Source organism: Phocoena phocoena, chromosome 11, assembly GCF_963924675.1.
Source record: "Phocoena phocoena chromosome 11, mPhoPho1.1, whole genome shotgun sequence".
NCBI lineage: Eukaryota > Metazoa > Chordata > Mammalia > Artiodactyla > Phocoenidae > Phocoena > Phocoena phocoena.
The window spans coordinates 45,175,272-45,199,406 of record NC_089229.1 but is presented as its reverse complement, the minus strand read 5'-3'; positions in this window follow the sequence as shown (position 1 = coordinate 45,199,406).

Sequence of the window (24,135 nt, the reverse complement as noted above, 5' to 3'; positions counted from 1 at the left end):
TTGTTTTGATTTCTCAGAAGAACTTTTTTGGTTGTTCACCTGCTTAGAGCTCAGTAGGAGTCAAGTTCCATCACTATCTCCCTGCGCTGGTAGGTGCATTTTTTCTAGACTACCCTTGAACTGAGCTTACAATGCCTGGAGTGCCCTCTGTTTACAAGAGTATCTCAGGAATCTCCACAACACACAGGCCAGATGCATTCTTTTCTCCTTGCTTGCGTGTCAGATCCTAAACTGGTTTAGTATGATTTTAAATTGATTTTTTAAAATATATTTTATTGGGCTTCCCTGGTGGCGCAGTGGTTGAGAGTCCGCCTGCCGTTTCAGGGGACACGGGTTCGTGCCCCGGTCCGGGAAGATCCCACATGCTGCGGAGTGGCTAGGCCCGTGAGCCATGGCCGCTGAGCCTGCGCCTCCGGAGCCTGTGCTCCACAACGGGAGAAGCCACAACAGTGAGAGGCCCGCGTACCGCAAAAAAAAAAAAAAAAAAAATATATATATATATATATATATATATATAATTAAACAAGTTTTGACAAATATAATTGTATATGTTTAAAGTGTACAATGAGGTTATTTGATATACATATATATCCATTGTGGAAACATTACCAAGATCAAGATAATTAACACACTAATCTTACATAGTTAACTCTTTTTTGTGTGTGTAATGAGAATGCTTAAGATTTACTCTCAGAAAATTTCAAGTATGTAATACTGTATTGTTAACTATAGTCATCATGCTGTACGTTAGATCCTCAGAACTTATTCTTCTTAAAACTGAAAATTTGTACCCTTTGATCTCTATCACCCCATTTTCTCCTCCCCCAGCTACTGGCAATCACAATTCTAGTCTCTGTTTCTCTGAAATTGGCCTTATTTATTTTAGATTCTACACAGAATTGATACCATACAGTAAATTTGTCTGTCTTTATTTGGCTTATTTCACTTAGCATAATGCTCTTCAGGTTCATCTATGTTGTCGCAAATGGCAGGACTTTCTTTTATGGATATATGTATGTATATATATATATATACATATGTATATATACACAATGGAATATTATTATATATATATAATAGATATATGCTTCATTTTCTTTATCCATTCATCCTTTATAGGACACTTAGATTGTTTCTATATCTTGGCTATTGTGAATAACACTGAAATGAACATGAGGGTGGTGCAGATATCTCCTTGAGTTGCTGATTTCAAGTCTTTCCAGATATATACCCAGGAGTGGGTTTGCTAGATAATATTGTAGTTGAATTTTTAATATTTTGAGGAAGCACCTTACTGTTTTCCATAATGGCTATACCAAATAACATTTCCACCCACAGTGTTTATAAGGATTTCCTTTTCTTCACATCCTTGCCAACATTTGTTATCTCTTGTTTTTTTGAAAATAGCCGTACTAACAGGTGTGAGATGATGATATCTCATTATTGATTTTGACTGGCATTTCCCTGATGATCAGTGATGCTGACTCATCTGGGACTTTGTTAATATATTTCCATACCTTCTTGTACACCAAAATTTTACTTATTCTTCAAAACTCATGTCAAATGCTCCCTCCACTCTGAAGCTGTGAAATTACTCCTTACTTTATGCTACTAAAGCACTGATTTTTTTTTTTTTTAGGACTCTTTTTAACTGCGGTAAAAAACAATAACATAAAGTTACTTTCTTAATTTTAACTGTACATTACAGTAAAGCATATGCACATTGTTGTACAAAGATCTCTAGAATTTTTTATCTTGCATGATTGAATTTCTATACCCACTGAACAACATCTCCCCATTTCCCCCTCCCCGCAATCCCTGGAAACCACCATTCCTGTTTCTATGAGTTCGAGTACTTTAGATACTTCATACAAGTAGAAACATGGAGTGTTTTTCTTTATGTGATTGGCTTATTTCACTTAGCTTACTGTCCTCAAAGTTCATTCATCTTGTAGCATATGACAGGATTTCCTTCTTTTATAAGGGTAATATACATTGTGGATCACATCTTCTTTATCCATTCATTCTTTGGTGGACATTTAGGTTGCTTCCACATCTTGGCTATTGTGAATAATGCTGCAGTGAACACGGGTGTGCAAATATCTCTTTGAGATTCTGTTTTATCTTCTTTTGGATAAATACCCAAGAGTGGGATTGCTGGCTCATATGCTTGTTCCATTTTTAATTTTTGAGGAGCCTCCATGCTGTTTTTTTCCATAGTGGTTATATCATTTTACAGTCCTACCAAGTGTATAAGGGTTTTTATAAGGTCTAATTTCTCCACATCCTCACCAACATTTATTCTTTTTTTTTTGAAATAGTGTTAATCCTAATGGGTGTGAGGTGATATCTCATGGTGCCAAAGCACAGATTATTGTTTAATTCTATCTTGCACTTTAGTTAGTTGTTTACATGATTTTTGCTTCCCTAACCATAGAGTAAGCACTGCCTGCTAACATTACCTCATAGTGCCTTGTTGTAGATGCTCAATGCATACTTACTAACTTAATTCCTGTTGGCAAGTAAATATTATACATCTTATTAATTATACCTCTGCTAGCCTATGTAGAAAGGGTTTACCTTTTTAACACAAGCCATATCCTTTATTTTTTAAAGTAGAGGAACATGGACTATGTTTCAATATTACTCCTTTTCCTATGGAATTTGATTGACTTGTTGGTGGAGCTATTCTATTACTATTCCAAAATAAAGATTTTTAAAAGAAATAAACATAATTATATCATAATAATAAAGTAATAGCTTTAAGATAATATTATATGCTATAAATTAATGCTAAATGCTTCCTTATGTGTAATGTGTATATCTATATATAGCAATGTATTTGGGAGAAAGTATTTTGCATATGAAAAATTGGAAAATTGGACCTACTAACTGATGGCAACTCATAGTAAGTGAATAACCTTCTTGAAAGCAACTGGAACTACATGATTTATTGAACACAATGGGATGAAAAGAAGACTTTTTACCTTTTCTCTTTCTCTAAGGTCCTCAACATTTTCTATTACAGCTTGCTAAAGTGTGTCAATAAATCTTTACATATTACTTGCAATGTTATTTTATCTTCCTCTTGGACATCTGCTCATACTTCATCCTTTTGAGAATTTTTTAAAGGCTGTTTCCTCCCTAAGATTGCCTGCTACAGCTGATGACTGAAAAAGATATGTACAAAATAGAAAATAGAAGGACAGCATGGCTGTTACATATGGTCCAGTCATATTAGCTTAGATCAAAAGTGCTTATTCTGTTTTTTACCCCTTATGTCGCCTGGTCCGTGGAATCTGACTTTAGGAAAGCAAAGCACAAGTGCAGTGAGATAGTTAAAAGGTCATAGTTAAATTTATTAGGGCTTGAATGGAACCACATCTAGAGGGACAAGCTCGAGTACCAAGTGTTGGTATTAGTGGCAGAAATACACAAAGATTTGTACATTGCGAGACAAAATTCCATAACAGAAAGGAGAGCCACTTTAGCCTATGGTTAAAATTCAATATTTATAAAAGCGATTACAAAAATAAAACCCCAACAGAAAAGGTCTTGATACATTTTAAGCTATTCCAGCACAATGTTTGTGTTCCCCTTTTTTAGTAGAATAGGTTGATAGCTGTGTGCAACGTGATTGAAGGGGCTGGTGTATATCGCATCACTTTTGCTCTTCTCTGTTCCTGAGTGTCCAGCCAGCTAGGATGTCACCCCGGGCCTTCCATTCTCCACAAGCAGTGAGGTCACATTCACATAAATATCTGCAGCTTGCTGCTTGGTGGTGCTCACCTGCACAACTGTGGGGTCACAACTTTTTCCTGCTCCCATTGAAAATCTCCCCTGTTGATTTCTAGGCATCTCTGGGAAAGTTCTCAGGAGATCTGAAGAGCAAGATCATTAATCTGCTTGTGTCTCTTTGCTGTCTCCTGCCTGTGAGTCACCCAGGGAAGCATCTCACCACTGTCACTTGCTGGTGCTGTGCTGAATGTCTCAGTCCCTTCTGTTGCCCTTTCCCCAGCTGTTCCACATTTTATCACTTGGGCTCCGCTCAGCCTGTATAAATCACAGTCTCAAGGAGTTCTTCCTCAACACAGCCCCCTCCAGCTCCACCTTCAACCTTCAGCTATTCTCCAGTCTCCACCTTCTAAATCCTACCCCTGCCCTTTACACCCACACACCCCCCCCCACGCACACACGCGCACACACACACACACACACATACACACACACACACACACACACACACACACACACACAGTCCTCATGTCCTTCATGCAGTTCTGGCACTCAAAGGCCAAACCTCTCCAGCCAAAAAACAAGAGTCTTTCCTCATTTCAACTTAAGCAAGTGGGTTGGGAGGAGAAGAAAGAGGACATGCTCTGTATAATTGCAGTCATTTGTTCTGGTTCCACCTGCATATCCAACCTGATATTCATGATATTAGAGAAAGGGGAAATCAGAGTGAAAGAGGTTAAATAGGGAAAGGGGGGTATAAAATAAGAAAAAAAGAAGCGAAGAGCTCAGCCACTGCAGTTTCTTGGAAGGTGAAAGGAAATGAAAGGGGCGCACAGCAGTGGTGGGGAGAACAGAGGCTGGGTTTCACGTGCAGCTCTACGACTTACGTGACTTGGGGCAAGTCACCAAAATCCTCTGCACCTAATGTTTCTCATCTTCAAACTGAGAATAATCATAGTATCTACCTCACAGGGTTATGTTGAGGATTGAATTAGTTAATATACGCAAAGTACTTGTTAAGTGTTATGTTAAGTATTGACCATTATTAATTATTATTATTATTTGCCATTGAGACTGTAAATGAATTCTAGATTCTATATCTTTGTCTCAATCAGGAGTTAAATTAACCTATACGTATCTGTTTTGAGGCCACAGTCCATGTCTCTCAGAAATACTTGTGTTTAGCAGGCCATTAAAACAACCCATTCTGCCCAGGATCTGAATCCCCAACCCAGCTCACCAGGGCTGCTCTCATGGCTTCTCTGAATTATCTGAGCTCCTGGGCTCCTGCCTTTCTACTTCTCCAAGCCTGCTACCTCTGTCTCCCTTGGCCTTTCCAAATCAGCCTCCTTGTCTATTTCTCATCATGGGTAACTTCTAGACCTCTTCTGCTTAGCTGGACTTATAGTCTTAACCTCTCTGAGTCAGTCGTCTCGTGTTGTCAGTGGTACCCTGCCATGACAGGGTCAGATATTTGGAGACTAGAAACAGATGGATTATGATGAATGCGATATATTGTGCCCTTGCTCATCTTGGTAACAGGTGGCTGCTCAGCCAGCTGGGGTCTTTTTGAGAACATCCTCCCAGGCCTTCTTCTGACCACATGCACTCCAGTCCAGATGGTGACATGGTTCCCTAGAGTCCTGAATCAACTTAACGGGAGATGGCAGAGCTATACTGATTTTGCCTAGGGTCTAATACAAGCACTGGATTTTCAAAATTTTACTTTCTAATTCAGGAAAAAGGAACAAGCCTTATGTGAAAGTCATGTTCACAATGTGGTTTCAGATTCTCTCACAGGAAATCTAAATTTATGTGATTAAATTAGCAGTCATAAATGCCAAGGCAAGAAAGCAAATTAATTTGTTTTTACTATTGGAAAAGAGTAAAGATGACTTTGGATAATCTAATGTATGAGGTCATTCACTTTGTCTCTCTGATTTCCCTTTGTAAAGATTCCTGCTACATTAAGATGGTGGCAAACATATTTGTTATGTTAAGATATATTGAGTACAGGTTCACCTCGGTCAGAGATGTTGCCAAGTGTGTCACCTAAGGTTAAAACTCCTTTACACTGTATTCTGGAACTAACCTACTTTCCAACAAATTGTGGCTTATAAGAAAGTACATGTTTGCTTAAAGTTCTCTCTGCTTATCCAGTGCTTTCTGATGCATTTATGCAAGTGTTGATTAAACCCTTCATGTTGCTTGAATGCTTATGATCACTGAATTGTTGGTTAAGGAAATCAAGGAAAAGTGTTCCAAGTCCAAGGCATAGACATTTTTGTGGTTTAAGAATAAAAATAATATGACATCATTTAAGACTGGCTAAGACATTTATAATAACCACAAAGGAATTAGCTTCTGGACTTTTCCCAGCTAATTAAAATATTTTAACTACTTAAAATCTTGATCTTAATATTTAGATATGAACTTTGGAATATCTAGAACCACAAAGATTCTAAGTTCTAGAAGATAAATTTAAATTACATATATATATTTTTTTTCTGATAGAGTAGCATACCTATTTTATGGATGTGTATGTACCATTAATCTATGATATTAAAAGCTTCAGTAACGTTCTTCTGACTGACATGGCTCCTAACTGAAACATGGCAGAATTCTGATGGGGGCCTCCATCATTTCCTTGTTCATCATCAGTGTTAGATGCGCCTCCTATTTTCCATTTCTAACCCTGGAGATTAAGTTTGGTGAAGAGGAAAAAAAAAGTGAGGAAAGGGAGGAAAACCAATGAAGGACAGAAAAATCAGGGCAGCAGCAATAATATTGCCCAAATAATCCTCAATATTTTGGAGGATCACGTTTTTAAAAAGGTAAAATCATGATTTTCCTACAAATATAGAATGAACATGTGTCAAAGATTTTATTTAACTCATTAACATTAATGAGGGAACCAGTAAGATGTTACAACTGGTTAAAAAAAGAGTTTAACTTACAGAGATTTACATTCTCTATTGGACAAAATCTCTTTGCCTTTGTGTGAAGAGGATTCATTCACATTGACTATGGGCAAGACACATTTTCATTATGATCAGTTTTCTAAACAGGCTAGTCAAAGATAACCAAAAGCGGAGATAACCCTAATAATTGAGCTAGGCCCAACACCAATTTCTTTCTTTTTTTAAAAAATTATTTTGAAGTCATTAACAATTTTTCCTGATATTTGTATACATAATACCTATTATGAACTGAATTGTGTCCCCCCAAATTAATATGTTGAAGCCTTAACCCCCAAAGTGACTGTATTTTGAGATAAGGCCTTTAAAAAGGCAGTTCAGGTTAAATGAGGTCATAAGGGTAGGGCCCTAATCCAATATGACCAGTATCCTTATAAGAAGAGGAAGAGACATCAGGTTTTCTTGCACACAAAGGAAAGGCCAAGTGAGGACACAGTAAGAAGGTGGCTATCTACAAGCCAAGGAAAGAGGCCTCAGGTGAAACTAAACTTTCCAATACCTTGATCTTGGACTTCAAGCTTCCAGAGCTGTGAGAAAATACATTTCTGTTGTTTAAGCCATCCAGTCTGGTATTTTGTTATGGCACTCCTAGAAAACTAATACAATACCTAAATCCCACTATAATATAAGTAGATCAAAAAATTTCAAAGGGAGTGCTGCTTTATTCCCAAATTAATGAAACTGTGAAAACTTAGAAGCTAACTGACCAGATAATTGATACTGATGCATTGGTGCCACCTCCCTGCCAGCACATTTGTCCCCTCCCACTTAAAGGAATACTGTGGAAACAGGAACCCTCCCTCTCCTTACTTCTTCCAGAGACAGCTTTGCCTACCAGTCCAGCACCCTCCTCTCTTATTCTCCATTTCACCCTCCTCACCTCCCAACTCTTCTTCTCTCTAAAAACTTAGCCTTTCCCCAGTGTCTAAGCAGAGGATAGGCACCAAGGTCTATAGGTTATATGTCACTAAACTGAATCGTCTTGGATTTTGTTTTAATTTGGTTTCTGTTTGAAAAAAGAAAGAAAGCAAATGGAATCTTGCTGGCTGCTATTCACTACCCCGTGAACCTTGAAGGTCCATCTCAGAAACACATCTGAGAGCAGCCCAACCCCTGGACAACTTCCGATCATAACTGTCCTGAAGATATTATCAACACAATCTGAAACTCTCATTGTTATTCTTCAAGACTTGTTCTTTTGGTACCTGCCTGAAGGCATCAGCATCCTTAGGCCTTTGCCTCTAGGCTCTTTTTTTTTTTTTTTTTTTCTCTTCAACTCCTTCCTTATAAACCAAGAATTTTGAAATCTTCTAAGGGGATGTTTCTGAGCTCATAATGCTTTTTGCCCTAAAAGTTTACACTGATAGAAATTTCAGTAACACTTAAAGAAACCCATCATAATGGGAATAGCAGGGTAAGCAAATCAGTGGACCTTAGACAATAGTTAACTGGTGAAAATTATAAAAAACAGTCATTTAAAGTCTCTGTGAATTATCCTGAGGGTATAGAGCAAATGAAGAAGCATGCATTTAAGAAAATCTTCTAAATCTTGGTAAGAACAGCTTCAGTCTGTGGTATTTCAACCACAATCTGCTCCATCACCACCCCCGTGTTACGAAAATCCACTTGGTGTGCTCTAATCTGGGCAGGTGTGGTCAAGGAGATGGAAGCTTCCAGTCTGGGGGTACAGTTTTGTCCCTGGAGGGGCAGGCTGCCAGCATTTCTCACCTCTCCTTCCCCACCAGCCCCAGCTCTATTTCAGACAGGCAACTGCTGAGAGGACCAGGTTGCCCTTACCCCATCCAGCCCCCATTCATAGGGTAGAAAATCTGTCCCAGGTGTGACAGGCCTTGAATATTGGGGCCTTAATCACCCCCTCCCCAGCAATCTCATATAGTAGAAGTTCCACACCAGGAGTGGTGAACTGAGAAGACCAGAGGCTGTCACCATAAAACTGAATTTATTGAAATTCCTGAGAGCCAGTGGAAAGAATTACATATAAGTTGAAGAAAACAATTGATTTTGTCATGATATAACCCACATTATATGGACCACCTAACTAGGAACTGAGGCAGAAAAGAAAAAACTTTATATAACTAATACTATTTAGATCTTCTTTACTTCTATATGCATATTTACTATGCTAAAATTGCAAAATCGAGGGCAAATTGAAACGTGAATGAAAACAATAACAGCTTTTATAATCCTTGGTCACTCATATCTATAACCAGACATTTATATTTTTAAATAATTTAAAACTTTATACACTGCAGTCAGTGCAGATGGAGAATACATGAACAACCTTGATAATTTTAATACAGTTTGTGGGAAAGTGCCTGAGAAATCATGAAGGGTTAATGCACTTAATAATCTCAGATATTTTGGAGAGGACATGCTGGTCTCCTGATCTCTGCCCGAGCTCTCTTTAGAGAGCACTGCCTTCTGAATGCTGAAACACAACACTTCCTGCCGTGTAAAGTAAAACCATTAGTTCTCTTTGACCCTATTCCAGGATAATTTGACTAGAAATTAGTAACTGTCAACCGGAGATATTTTGCTGGCACTAAGGCAAAATGATGCGTGATTCCTCCTTTGGTTGTACACCACATTTACGTCGGAAGAGTTAGTTACTGGCTGGAGTGGGGAAAAGGATTTTTGTGTTTTTTTTTGTGGTACGCGGGCCTCTCACTGTTGCGGCCTCTCCCGTTGCGGAGCACAGGCTCCGGACGCGCAGGCTCCGCGGCCATGGCTCACGGACCTAGCCGCTCCGCGGCATGTGGGATCTTCCCTGACCGGGGCACGAACCCGTGTCCCCTGCATCGGCAGGCGGACTCTCAACCACTGTGCCACCAGGGAAGCCCGGAAAAGGATTTTAATTTTCAAAACAATTATTGTTTTTTTCTGAGGTCATGAATTTGGTTTTCTAGATGTTTTTGATGTTTTAAAGTGCTGCCTCACTTAATAGCAGAGGTTTTGGTTTTGGTGACTTTGTGATAAAGGGTTCAATGTTTTACATTGAACTCGGTTTTAACAAAACATTTTAAACAAAATTATCCCATGACTACAATATAAAGCAATAAAAACAAACAAACAAGTCAACGACATGTGTTTACCAATGCTGAATGTACTGGCATTTTCTTGAAGAAAAGAAAAATAGACACTGTAAGATAAAGTTTCAATTGTGATTGAAATCATGTAACTATACTTTTTCTCCTCTCAGATGATTTATCTTCATCCTACCCCTGGCAAAAGAAGCAAGTTATTTTTTTCTTTCTTCATACATATTCTCCTGTGCTATTCATCCACAGCGGCAATAGTCCTGAATCTCTGAAAGCTTTGGAGACATCTCAGGGAACAAGAGTTTTTAAGTCTTTTGACTTTTTCATCCCACCAAATTCTCATTCATTGAGTGCCTTCTTTGTGTTAGGTGCTTCCGGGATGTGACCTCACTGATCTCCTAACACTTTGAGGTGCTATTTTAATCTTTATAAGAGAAAAATAAGGCTCACAGAGGTCTGGTAACTGCCTAAGGTCACAGAGCTAGTAATGGGAATCACATGGGTTAGAGCCAGCTCTGGTTCCTAAAGTCACTGCACACTTTCTGCCATGATATTCAACAATTGTTTGCCCATCTTCAACGCTTTTACCAAATTGTTATGACACTAGTGTAGTCTGATATCGCTCAGCTAGATTCTCAGGGCCCATGAAGATTTAGATAATTTGGGCTCATGAGGCAGGTTTATTTTGTGTCTTCATCAAGAGTTTAAAAGGACAGGTGGAAATGTACCCGTGGCCCAGCAGTGCCCTGGAATTCATTTGGATGGTGGCAGTGACACCTGAATTCCTTGGGGGCCTCAGAAATGACTGGAGACTGACAATCTGGAAACTAAGTGGCAAACTTTGAACACAGAAGAGGATTGTGGTTGTGCTTATATTTCACTTCTGAATCTTCCACTCCAATTGCACTTTAGCCAGAAGGAGAAATTTGGATGGGCTACTGATTTAGGTGGAAAAAAGTTTGGGCATTGCCACAAGATGTAGCTGGGTTTGCGTTTCATCTCTGCTGTTATTACTAAATGAAATCAGGCAAGTTAGCCAATATGAGTCTCTTTCTTCATTTGTAAAATGTGAATAGCAAAACTTGTTTCTCTGAATTATCATGGAGAACTATATAATTAAACTACACAAAGACTAGATAGTTGGCACTCAAATATCAGTAGGCTTCATACTTCCCAGAAATCCAGTGAATAAGGACAGTCAAGGAAAGACTGCTTGGGTAGATTTTGTACTTGATTCTATGAGACTCTAGTCTGGCAGCCAGGGACTCATGGGTGGCTACTAAGGCATGCCAGCTCTGTAGTGTTTTATAACTTACCAAGCGTTTTCAACCCATTACTTCATTTGATTCTTATAAAATCCTTGTGGTAGGGGCATGATTGGCACTTTATATGTCCACTGTTTAAACCCCATTTAATACAGATGAGGGGACTGATGCTCAGAAAGGTCACACAGCTTAGTTAAAGTCACAGAATTGTCAGGTAGAAAAGCCAGGAGAAAGGCCACATCTTCTGTCTTCATTAGGGGGTCTCTCCTGAGAGGTAGGGACATGATAGTGCTATAAGCATTCAGATCAACTTGAACCCACAGTTCCTACTTCTCTCATTCCCTTGTGAAATATGTGCTTTAAATATAAAAAGCATACCTTTTAATGGACAATGCAGAATATATTTTCATGATATTTTTGTAAGCTTGACAATTTATGCTGATTGATTTGTTGTATCACCAAAACAAATGTCATTTCTATATTTTCAGTTACCGTTTGCATTTCCTCTAAGGTTTTATACCAGTCTAGTCATCTAATGAACTAAATCTGTATTTATTTCACTTCAGAAAGGTGAGAGAATTTCCTATTATAAATAATTTAACTGAAAAAATTTACATAAATTGAATTTTGGCATTTTTTTAAAATGGTATTGGCCATGTAAAATAAACAGCAACCTAACTTGATGGGTTTTTTTTTGCACCTTTTCATTGAAAAGATTTTAAGGTAATGTTTTTTTTTTTTAAGTAAGATTGCATTAAGGGAATTATTCAGATGAGCAATTATAGTTTTATGATTTCATTACATGTACCATAAATGATTTCTTTTGGCATGTCTGTTGGTGTGCTTTGTTACCTTAAGAAAACAAAATAGGAAGGGGATAATATTTACTGATAAAAAACATTGAAAAAAAAGCACTCAAATGAAGGTGTAGGGAAGGTAGTCATATACACAGTATCTCTACCATTTCCCACTCAGGAAATCAGACCTGGTAATGAACTTTGATTATTCCATTCAATTTCAGCCTGTAGCCGTAATGAATCAAATTACTTTATAACCTCATTAATGCTAAATAGCTCTCTTTCTAGCCTTTGGTTTCCTAAATAACTATCTATCCACGTCTTGGTTAAGGACTTTCCCTAGTGCCTTTAGTAATTAATGGATGGTAGCATTCTTCAACAGATTCTTAAAAAGCCAGAGATCATTTACTGTATTTGGAAAAAGCCAGTGGATGTCTGACAGGACATGAAAATTCCTTACATCTGTCAGTCTCTTATTTGGTCACCAACGTACAGCATGTCAGTTAGATGGTCTCTGTAGGAGAAAATAAGCATTGTTAATCTCTGTAAGAGCCAGAAATTGCTGCTCCATCAGTCCAACTTAACAGCTGATTTTTATGCTGGAAGAAAAGTGCATATACATTTAAAGTAGCAAGATCTCTGCAGATTCAACAGTATGCTAAGTCAAAGAGAGATGCTTTTGTTGCACAATATAATGAATCAGATACATGAGAAGCATAAAAAAATTTTCTAAACATAAGCCTAAGTGTCGGATTGCAGAACAACTCAACTTTTTTTTACTATGTTTGATGGGAAACTGTTAGAACCAAATATTGGACTTATCTTGCAGAAACCCAGAGTCAAATATATTCATTACTCATTTGTCTGCATATTATTAAAGTAAACTTAAAATGAGTTTTAATTTCCTTTGTCTACAACAAAGAATGTGCATATGATTATGAATCATGATATAGCTCAGTTCATGATTTAGCAGTGGCCAAAAGAGTAGTCTACTACATCAGTAGCCCTGAATTTTACTTTCATTCATAGGTCAATAATGAAATTATATTATATATCTATTCAAATAAAGATACCAATGTAAGCTATAGGCAATATAGGTTTAGGAAAAAATGTGCAGTTACTTTCTATATCATCATTATTTTATGTCAGTGAGTTTTTTTTAACATCTTTATTTAAGTATAATTGCTTTACAACGTTGTGTTAGTTTCTGCTGTATAACAAAGTGAATCAGCTATACATATATCCCCATATCTCCTCTCTCTTGCATCTCTCTCCCAGCCTCCCTATCCCACACCTCTAGGTGGTCACAGAGCACAGAGATGATCTCCCTGTGCGATGCAGCTGCTTCCCACTAGCTATCTGTTTTACATTTGGTAGTGTATATATGTCCATGCCACTCTCTCACTTCATCCCAGCTTACCCTTCCCCCTCCCCGTGTCCTCAAGTCCATTCTCTATGTCTGCGTCTTTATTCCTGTCCTGCCCCTAGGTTCTTCAGAACCCTTTTTTTTTTTTCTGGATTCCATATATATGTGTTAGCATACAGTATTTGTTTTTCTCTTTCTGACTTACTTTACTCTCTATGACAGACTCTAGGTCCATCCACCTCACTACAAATAACTCAGTTTTGTTTCTTTTTATGGCTGAGTACTATTCCATTGTATATATGTGCCACATCTTCTTTATCCATTCATCTGTCGATGGACACTTAGGCTGCTTCCATGTCCTGGCTATTGTAAATAGTGCTGCAATGAACGTTGTAGTACATATCTCTTTTGGAATTATGGCTTTCTCAGGGTATATGCCCAGTAGTGGGGATTGCTGGGTCGTATGGTAGTTGTATTCTTAGTTTTTTAAGGAACCTCCATACTGTTCTCCATAGTGGCTGTATCAATTTACATTCCCACCAACAGTGCGAGAGGGTTCCCTTTTCTCCACACCCTCTCCAGCATTTATTGTTTGTAGATTTTTTGATGATGGCCATTCTATGTCAGTGAGATTTTAAAAGCAAGTAATGAAAAATTTTATCAGTGTGGTTTCTGGATCAGGTATACGTTTGGTCAAACAAGTCTGATTAACATACAGCTTTTATAGCTGCATATAATTATCAGCTTTCAACTAAACGAGTTAGGAGTGCTATCACTTTTATTATTTTTTTTTTGCGGTACGCGGGCCTCTCACTGTTGTGACCTCTCCCGTTGCGGAGCACAGGCTCCAGATGCGCAGGCTCAGCGGCCATGGCTCACGGGCCCAGCCGCTCCGCGACATGTGGGATCTTCCCGGACCGGGGCACGAACCTGTGTCCCCTGCAACGGCAGGCGGACTCTCAACCACTGCGCCACCAGGGAAGCCCAGGAGTGCTATCACTTTGATACTCTTCTTCTAGAATAAAATACCAAATACAATGTCATTTCTCAGACTGCAGATTCTTCCCCTTTCTTACATTTTCTTAATGCCATTTTTTTGGTCACTCTCCAATTTGAATAATTCCCTGTGTTAGTTTCCTAGAGCTGCCGTAACAAATTACCACTAGCTGGGGGGTTCAAGATAACCGGGATTTATTCTCTCACAGTTTTGGGAGCCAGAAATATGAAATCAATGTGTCGGCAGGATTTGTTCCTTCCGGAGACTCTAAGGGAGAATCCGTGGCATGCCTGGCTCCCAGCTTCTGGTAGCTGCTGGCAGTCCTTTGTGTTTCTTATGGCTGTGCATAGCTCAAATCTCTGGTTCTGCCTTCATATGGCCTTTCCATCTGTGTCTCTGTGTCTCAAATCTCCTTCTGCCTTTTTCTTATAAGGACTTCGACTGTTGGGTCTAGGATGGCCTCATTTCGAGCCCCTTAATGTAATTATATCTGCAAAGACTCTTTTTCTAAATAAGGCCACAGTCACAGGTACCATGGGCCAGGACTTGAGCATATCTTTCTGAGAACCAGTATTCAACACACTACAATCCCTAATGCTCTAGTTTCATGAACTGGTTCAAGTCCAGCCTAAGTTTTATCAGCAGAGAAGTAAGAGAATCAATCACAATGAAATGAATTCTTCATAAAGTCAAATGAATTAAATTTAGATAATGGCCTTTTGTTCTGAGATTACTCCTTAATTTCTTCTTGTTAAAATGTGATGATAATAATAGATGGCAGTTGTTTAAAAAAATGTTTTGAGGGGCGGGTCACGTTTTGGTAAAAACTGTACTAATGTAATAAAGCTCCTAAACTGATTCTTCATGTTTAGGGAAGGATCTCACCGGGCTCAGCCTGGATTATGTTCCTTGCCCACACTTGAATCAATCGCTAGGACTGTGAGTGAGGTACTATGATTGACCCACCTTGGGTCACATGACCAGCACTGAGGCTCATATGATAGCCTAGCAGGAGGTGTAGACAAAAATAAAACATATCGTTAGTCCTCTGCTATTGGGACACTGAGCATTGCTAAAGGGCATCACAAAACCACTTTGGTTTTGTGCGCTACAAATTCATGGGATTCAGTCCCAGGTCTTCACTGATAGTCTGTGGTCCTTTTGCCCATTTTCGTATTGATTTTGTACATTCATTCACTGGGGACCTGCTGAGATGTTGTGCTTGATGCTGAGGATATAGCAGTAAATAGTTTGTAGGCCCTTCCCACAAATAACTTGTGGGCAAGAATGATTTTAAACATTTAATTAAAATATAACTACACTTACTGGGGTATGAGAAAAGTACCATTTGCAGAGATGAAGAAATAACTAACCAAGCTTGGAATAGGTTAAGATTTACAAAGGAAAGGATAACTGTGGAGTGGGCCTTCTAGGCATAGATAATAAATGAGATGTAAAAAGGCATGGGCGTTTGAAAGGGCACCACATGTTTGCCCTTTAGGATGGTTTAGAAAAAGGATGTGTGGTGGGGAAAGTGCCAAATGAGGCTAGAGGCTATGGAGTGGAAGCCTAATATGACTTGGATTGCATCTTTTAGCAAGCCTCTTAAATGTCTCCGCAGCCTCCAGATTCCCCTTTTTCAGTCCTGAAAGTTGTTGTCAAGTTATTCTTAAGTTTGCTTTGCTCATTTTCCTGCTGAAAAGCTAACATAGGCATTCACGGCCTAAAACATATAGTCTAAGTTTGTCGCTGTGTTTTAGGATTAGTACAGGTGAAGCTCTTGAGACAATGCTTGCCACATGACAAGGGTCCATTTCACGTTAATTACTCTTGTGCTTGTTGTTAGCCTGGCGTTCCTGCACTCTCCAGGCTATTCCAGTTTTTTCTATCATTTCCCACTCTGTCCAAACCAGGCTACTCACTGTTCCCCAAGTATACTCGTTTCTCTCCACCTTTGTTGATCTTCTGTATTATCTTCATGGGTTGGAATCTTAGCCATACTTCAGACTCCCACTCAAAGGTCACCCCATTTCCGTTAGTCAGAAGTTATTTCTCCTTTCTTCTCATAGTGTTTTGCTTGAACTTCTTTGATGACATTTAACATGGAGTCTTATACTGTAGTTTTTTACGCACATGGCTGTTCTACATCAGCTTGGCTCTAACTGGTTCATTTTTATTTATCTGCTTTCTCTTCTGCCAAAGAATGTTACTGGATATTTTTGCTGGGGTCTTTTTGTTGCCTTTTCTTATTGTGAAAGACGGTAATAGATAGGATTGTCTCTAAGAGAGTCATAAAGAAATCTAACAACTTTTATTTTTTTATTTAAAAATGTATAATTATTGATTAATTTTTTCCCCTGAAATCTTTAACTAATGCACCAAGACAAGAAAATGAAATGAGGAGCAAGGAACATTGGAAAGGAGGCAGCAAAATTATAATTGTTTGTAGGAGATATGATTATCTAATTGGAAATATCAATCCAGTTTATTTGGGAGAATGAACTGAAAAACTGTTGGGATTATTTAGAAACTTTAGTGAGGTAGTCATGAATAGACAATACTTTTACAATATGGTTGTTAGAAATATGTATGTGTATGTGTTTGGGGAGAGGACAACAAAATCTAATAGTACTAGCAACAGAAATAGAAAATGCTTGAGAATAATTCCAAGAAATGTTCAAGACTATGAGAATAAACAAACCCAAGAATTACTGAATAGCGTGGAAGAAAACTTAAATAAGTGGAAAAATGTATCAAGTTCCTTGGGACTTCTTAATATTGTGAAACAAGCTAATCTACCAATTTAAGACAAGCTCAATTAAAATTTCAGTGGTTTTGTTATTTATTTATCATTAGACCTTGAAAATGGTTCTAAAATTCACCTAGCAGACTAGAGACTTTTGAAAAGGCCATTCAGGGTGGGAATAGTCCTACTCACTATTAAAATATATTACACAGCTATATTTAAAATAGCATAGAAAAGGTGCAGGGGTAGGGGCACAGATTAATAATTTAGAGGAAAAAGCCCAGAAATAGACCCAAGGAAATGAAAGCATTTAATATTGTAACCATGGCTTTTATAGTGAACAAAGAAAAGTTGAATTATTTCATAAATGGCATTAGGACGACTGGCTAACTTTGGAAAAAAATGATTTTATAGCACCAGAACACCATATGTTCAGGTATCTTCTAAATATCAGTGGCTTAAAACAGTGACAACTATTTTATTATCTCTCAGAGTTTATGTGGGTCAGAAATTTGGGAAGGACACAGATGAGTGGGTCTGGCTCAGGTTCTCTCAGGCAGTTGCAGTCAAACGGTGGTGCTTGGATCTGGAATAGTTGGGTATCAAAGCAACTGGGCTCTTCCTGAGCATCTCCAGTCTCAGGGCCTCTTGATATGATTTCTCCTTATGAGCTAGTCTGGGCTTCTTCACAGCATGGAAACCTCGGGGGCTAAGATTGCTTACTTTTTTTTTAAACTGGAGTTTAGTTGACGTACAATATTATGGAAGTTATAGCTGTACAATATAGTGATTCACAATTTTTAAAGGTTATACTCCATTTATAGTTATTATAAAATATTGGCTATAGTCCCCATGTTGTACAATATATCCTTGCAACTTATTTTATACCTAATAGTTTGTACCTCTTAATCCCCTACCCCTGTATTGCCTCTCTCCCTTTCCCTCTCCCCACTGGTAACCACCAGTTTGTTCTCTATATCAGTGAGTCTGCTTCTTTTTTGTTATATTCACTAATTTGTTGTACTTTTTAGGTTCCACATATAAGTAATATTATACAATATTTGTCTTTCTCTGTATGACTTATTTCACTTAGCATAATGCTCTCCAGGTCCACCCATGATGCTGCAAATGGCAAAATTTTTATTCTTTTTCATGGCTGAGTAATATTCCATTATATATATATAAAATCACATCTTCTTTATCCATTCATCTGTTGATGGACACTTAGATTGCTTCCATAAAGATTGCTTACTTTTTTGGCATAAAGAATTATTTATTGACATTAAAATTTTACACATCAGTGTATTATAAGGGTCTTTCACACTGTGGAGATTAAACTGACATTTAGTGATTATAGAATTTTATACTGCTATAGTGATGGGTGACATAGATTTTTGCATGCTCTGGGAGCATACTTTAACCTTAAGGGTCTACATGTGATGTTCACCCCTGCCCCCCCGCTGTACAGACCATGCTGACATGTAAGTCAGTGAGTGGAGATTTTTGTTTTAATATCTCTGATTTATTATGATTAGTAATTGGTTACATTGGATTCCTTAAAAATATTTAGGATTGTGCTTTAGGTTAAAAAGATAAACATAAATGTTTTATTGAATATGAAAAGATGTAGTATATCAGTCTAAGAACAAAATATTACCCCAATAATTATTTTTTTAAAAATGAATGTTTCTTTTAATTGTGGGAAAGGGAAAAAAGTGTTTGGAAGGTTCTAGGTGTGAAGGCATTTTTATTTTCAGTTTCCCAGAGCTGTAAAAGTTATTAGATTATGTTCAGACTGCTAACACATTGGCTGAAGTCTTAAGAGCAAGTATTACAGCAAGCAACACAGAAGTCGAATTCCTTTAGTGACTGAGCTGTAGAAGTCACGTAGTATCTCTTCTGCCACATTCTATTGGTTAACACTGAAAGACAAGCCAGTCCAGGTTTAAGGGTAGGGGCCATCGACCCAGTTTCCTGTTGGGAAGATAGTCAATGTCATTGTAAGTAGAGCATGTGGGATGGGAGATATTGTTCCAGCCATCTTTGGAAAATACAGTTTGCCACATTCTGTAACTTGTTGCTGATTGAAACCTCATAGAATAATCTGGGGGAAAGTTTCCCCATCTCTCTGCTCTGAGAGCCAGCATCATAGATCCATGTTTTTCAAACTTTAGCATGTGTCAGGATCACCTGGAGGGCTTCTTAAAACACAGATTTCTGGATCCCACCCCAGAGTTTCTGATTCATTATGTTCTAGGGGTAGGAGGGTGAGAATGTGATGCTGATGCCACCAGTCTGAGGACCACTTTTGGAGAACCATTATTCTAGATGATAGCATTTGTTCTTTGCTTACTACTGTCCCTTAGATGAATACTATGGGTCATGTTAAAGCAACTTTTTTCCATGTGTTGAATTACTCTTCAGAATTATTCTAGACCCCATCTGCATTCATGGTTGGCCTGATTAGAGGGCTGACAAAATTAAGAGGAATTTTCAGTCTTTGTGAGTCTTAGTGGGCTAGTCTGCATCCCTCCCCTCTGGAGTGACAAAGATTCTTGAGTTTTTGGTGAAAGGGAATATCACAGAAGATAATTGTTGTTTTCCGACCACTTTAAAAAATTTTTGCCTCAGGTGCCAATGATGAAACTTCTTCACCCAGGGGGCTGCTGATAGCCTAAGACAAGTTCTATTCACATAGGTATGGATGACATCCTTGTAGTGTCCTGTGTGACAAAGGTTTCTTTATTGCCAAACACTCTTTATCAAGTCAGCATAGTGACCTGAGAAACAAATTAGAAGAGGCAGTCTGGGATCTCATCAAATTGAAATATTCTTATAATGTCCTTTCATGGCTTAAAAATTTCAAGTATGATTAATCCATGTGGGGGAACCCGAGTTTAGCTGTAAAATCAGAAAATGAGGACAGATTGTACAATATAGTCTCCTGAATTTGGTGTTGATTTCTTGGAGGCTCAGCATTCAGAGGACATCTGGAGATATATTTTCTCTAGTTTTGCAACCCAAGGTTAACAACTCTGAATTTTGTAGAAACCAGGATTCTCTGACAGTAAAACTTATGCACAGTTGACTTAAACACTCAAACCAAATAAATCAGGCACAGAGGGGAGTCTTTTCCCATGACTGTTCAAGGACAACTCTGATACTTGTCTGTATTAATCTAGGATTATATTCCTGTCTAGTTGGACTAGATAAAAAGTTGTTCACCTTTTTTTTAAAAGGATGAATTTCTAACCTCAAGTTATAGAGCTATTAGCTTAATAGAAATGTATCTCCTACCTATTTGCCTATCTATTATCTATCTATATCTATCTATCTATATATCTATCTATCTACCTGCCTTAGTATATTCAGCAAAATGAACTCAGTAAGATATAGATATAAAATATCTTAATTTTCTCCTATAATTGACTTTAAACATATTCAGTTGAATTGCCCTTTTTCACCCCATATCTACAATTGGACAGATCGCATTGTTTTCTAGTCTCTTCTAGGTATACAAAGTTCAGTTTAATGATTCTATCTTTCAGTCAATTCAAAGCACTACCTATTCTCTGATTTGCCCTTGACCAGGGAGTGATCCTTGCTAGGGAAGGGGGAGGAGCCTATCTTCTTCCTTCCCCTCTTTTCTGGGCTACTGTGTATCCTTTGGGGTGTTCAGGTCTGGCAAGAAGAATGGGAAAAGGGGAAATTAAGCAGCACTGCTATGGTCCTCCCTTGATGGCTTCTGTATAACAAGTACTCAAATCCTGGCTTCCCTATAGGATGTGTGTGTTTGTTCTTCAAGGGCTACATGGGAGAGTCTTCACTGCATCATCCTGACATGGGACATGGACTCCTGTGAGACCTCTTCCATGTCCCATCAGCCTTGGACCCCAGTGGTACAGCCTAGAACCTGTCACTGCTGGGCCTCCCTTGTCTGTCAGGCAGCCGCTTTAGTTATCTTCTGTGGTGTTCCCTCCCACTGGAAACTCAAGCATCCTCAAATCCTTGCCGCTTCCAGTGGTAGGGGTGCAGGCTAGTGTACTGACCCTGCTCCCTCATTTCGCTTTATTTCATTCTAATTGCTTTGCCCCCATACACCTAGGCATGGGTGCAGATCACCTCATGTGCTATGTAAGTAGATACCCCATTGGGAATTGTGATACTAGTCTATCTTCTTTGCAAGCATTTCCCATCCCTACAAGTGGCTTTTACCTCTATCATTCTCAAAGGTCCCTTTTCATAACAAACACTTTGTATTTCCTTCTTTTTCTTTTATTATGAAATGAAATTCAGATAATAAAATATCATAAAGGAACATATTTTAATTAAAAGAAGAACATAATTTAAAAAGAGCAAGATGATACTTTAACTATAAATAAAGGAAAAAGAAAAAGGAATGTAATTTATAATAAAATAACGTGTAATACATATTAATATGTAAGTGCTCAAGCACGATTATACTAGAAAACATAATGAAGTAGTCAGATGCTTGCAGCTACTTATGATGAATACTTGGATTAAAGATAAAAAAGTCAGAAGCCATTCTGTATACAGGCAGGAAAATTAAAGGGCAGAGAAGCAAGGGAACCCTAATTAAAACTAGTGAAATGTTAAGTAATGATAACCTGACTTATATGTAAATGATAAGAGAAAAAGGGAAGAGCCTTTGACAACGTACGATAAGAATGCCATGGCAAATTACAAACTGTCAAATGGAGAAAATGAATTAGCGAGGAGCTAGTCTTAGTTATAAGTGTAATGTAAAAATAATTTCTTGCATATGACATAGGTTGGGTCAGTGATGAAATAACGAAGAAAACATATTTCCTATCTTGAAATGCTACCACATATCCAAGCATGTATTCGGTAGTTGAATGTCTGGTAAGACATGTTAAAAGTATGGAGGTGTGAAGCAAATCTTCATTGCATGGGACTCTCCCATGCTTTGAGGATGTCTGGCACACCTGGCTTTTTCCCACCAAATGCCTGAAGTGTCCCACAAACATAGCAAGAACAACCAAAAAACAAAAACCTCTCAAAATTTTCAGAATGCTCCCTTGTGGGAAACGTGTCTTAAAATCGTTTTTTGTTTGTTTTTTTTAAAAAGTAAGGCAGATTATCTCTTTGATGTACCCCAGTAGGAACTGCTTTTGTTGAATTAAGCTTTAGTATGGTGCCACTGGTGTACCCTGAAACTTGACACTGCATTTTCAACAAACGTAGTATTGAGGATGCTATTCATATTACAGAGGGTCTTCTATGCAGAAAATAAGATGTATTTCTTTGTGACTCAATACTGGGATACTTCAGCTTCTCTTGAGTACTATTCACTTTGAGTCATGTACTACTCATGTTTTCTTCTTTGTGTTGGGCAAATGAAAGCTTAGAGTCAAATTTTTGACCTGTGTTCACAAGCTGATGGGATGGCATAGAATGCCTTGTATGTACTAATTTCGTTCTTAATTTTTAACTTATTCTCTACCGTCTTTCCTCTCTTACTTTTATCGCTTCATGAATGTATCTTTTTTAAAAATAAATTTATTTGTTTATTTTCAGCTGCATTGGGTCTTCATTGCTGCACACGGGCTTTCTCTAGTTGTGGCGAGCGGGGGCTACTCTTTGTTGTGGTGCATGGGCTTCTCATTGCGGTGGCTTCTCTTGTTGCGGAGCACGGGCTCTAGGCATGTGGGCTTCAGTAGGTGTGGCATGTGGGCCCAGTAGTTGTGACTTGTGGGCTGTAGAGCACAGGCTCAGTAGTTGTGGTACACGGGCTTAGTTGCTCCACGGCATGTGGGATCTTCCTGGACCAGGGCTCGAACCCATGTCCCCTGCATTGGCAGGCAGATTCTTAACCACGGTGCCACCAGGGAAGCCCCCTGTATCTGTTTTTAAAATAAACATTTTTCCCCCTTGGGACAAAATAACTCAAAATTACCAGTTTTAAGATTGCGGACTGAACACATACTATAATCTCCCCATCCTTGCACCAAATCCCTTCATAACTATGAGGATAAGATAAGAAAGGCAGCTTTGGTGGACCGGAAGCTGTGAGGATGGAAACCATTAAAAAGCTTGGGACCTTTGCAGGTGATGTCTACCCGAGAAAGGACCATAGAATGCAGAGCCCGGGGATAATGGGTGTGGTGCTGTGGGGAGGCCAGCTGGTCAGACTGATTTTTCAATATTACCTAATATTCCACAGCAGTTGCTATATGTCACCAACTGGACTTCGGTGAATGCAAAATATTATTTTTGCTTGGAATTTGGTGTCAGAACATCAAGACCACGTGGTTCCCCAGTGAAAGGTTGTTGGGAGGGATTACTTTTTTTGTGTAGTATTAAGTTCTGTGTCCTTAGGAAAGAGTGTATTTGTCTGTAGATTTTCATCACACTGGTGGTTTCCCTAGATTGCTGTCATGAGTTGCTCAGACAAAGATAGCAATCAATAAGCTTTACTACAGTAACAACAAAACTGACTGATAGGATGGAGTGTCATACTTATGAAGATTTTGCAGCATATGTATCTTATAGGCCATCTTAAAATACTAAGGTGGGTCATAAACAATATTAATGGTGTAATTATTAGTCATATCTCTCCGCTAATGCAACTACATATAATGGTTACGTTTTACTCATCTTCATTCTTTTTAAAAATCCTGTTAGCTCTCTCAGCATTTCAGCATTTAATTCTAATGTTTATTCTATTTTGTTTATTAATGCTAGGTATAAGTAATTTTAGGTTTTCTTTGATATTAATAATTTCCACTGAATTTAAGTCAGCTTTCCTATTCCTATTGGTAATTCTGTGTAAGAAATTCTGCAAAGAAATACACCTCTTCCTAGTGAATAATAATGTAACAGTAGGCTGTGTGTCATATAGCAAAATGATGCAATTGAGCACCTGTATCAGGAAATGTTCTCTGAAATCTGAATTACTCTGCTGGCTGTAGCTAGGGACGAAGTCTTGTAAAAAGAAATTTCTCTGTGAAGTCTGTTGGCTCAGGGAAGGACTGAATGTGCGACCTTAGCCTCCCCGCCCCCAATAAGCATCACACCCTCTAACCAAGTGAATTGCTTATATAACATTTATTGCTAGTACATACAATAATCTATTCTTCATTAAAAGCCTGATGCCAACAGCTTTCTTTATAGTGTTAATTTGGCTCCAACTGTCTTGGGAGGTAGGGAG